This window comes from Propithecus coquereli, unplaced genomic scaffold (assembly GCF_000956105.1).
Source record: "Propithecus coquereli isolate 6110/MARCELLA unplaced genomic scaffold, Pcoq_1.0 Scaffold430, whole genome shotgun sequence".
NCBI lineage: Eukaryota > Metazoa > Chordata > Mammalia > Primates > Indriidae > Propithecus > Propithecus coquereli.
Genome location: NW_012150064.1, coordinates 545,767 through 546,713, shown reverse-complemented (window position 1 = coordinate 546,713; position 947 = coordinate 545,767).

Genomic DNA, 947 nt, shown 5'->3' with positions numbered 1-947 from the left:
CAGAAGCAAGGCAAGGATGTCAGCTCTCAGCACTGCTTTCCAACATTGTACTGGAAGTCCTAGATAATATAATAAGACAAGACCAGGGAATAAAAGGTATACATTGTGAAGGAAGAAATAAAACTATCTTTGTTCACAGATAACATGATTATCTATATAGAAAATTCTAAACAATTTATGAAATAAAATCCTTCTGCAACTAATAAGTGTTTCTCCACAAATTAATACAACTATATTGGAAACAGAAACGTCTCAGGAGTTTTGCAGAGCTTTGCCCTGAAGGAATATGTGAACATGTTAGTTTGCATATCGAAAGCTGTTTCACCTCAGTAGGGCATCTCTGAAAGATCAGTAGCTGGCTGTATCCCACAATGGCGCCTCGATTCTCAGACCTGAGGTTTGGACTTGCTTTGAAAAGCAAAGCAGGTCTGCTAAGAGCCACAGGATGAAAGCTGATCAAAGAATGCCCGCCTGACAGACAGACACTTGTGGCTAAAAGCAATTAGCCCAAGGGACAGTTTCTGCTTAAACTCCTGACTACCTGTCTCAATACACAATAACTTGATAAAGAAAATATGGAGCCACTATATCTCTGTTTAACCCTTCTGTTAAGTGATAAATTTACCTTAGAACTTAGAAGTTAGTCTTTGAAAGATTTTGTAACCATTTGTTCACGTAGATAGAATTAGTTAAGGGATCTGAAGAAGCCTTTTGAAAAACTTTTAACCTAAGAGGAACTACCTGTTGTTATGTAAATCTGTTACTCCTGGCAACCGATCACTGTACCTATAAATGCCCATGTAAAACTTCACTCTTGGCCTTTTGTGATTGACGGAGAGATCCAAGGCCCCCTGAGTATCCGCTTTGCCTATAATCTTTATAAATCTATAAAACTATACCTTCATCTCTGTGTATTCTTTTATTTCCATTATTTTCCATTTTCTATT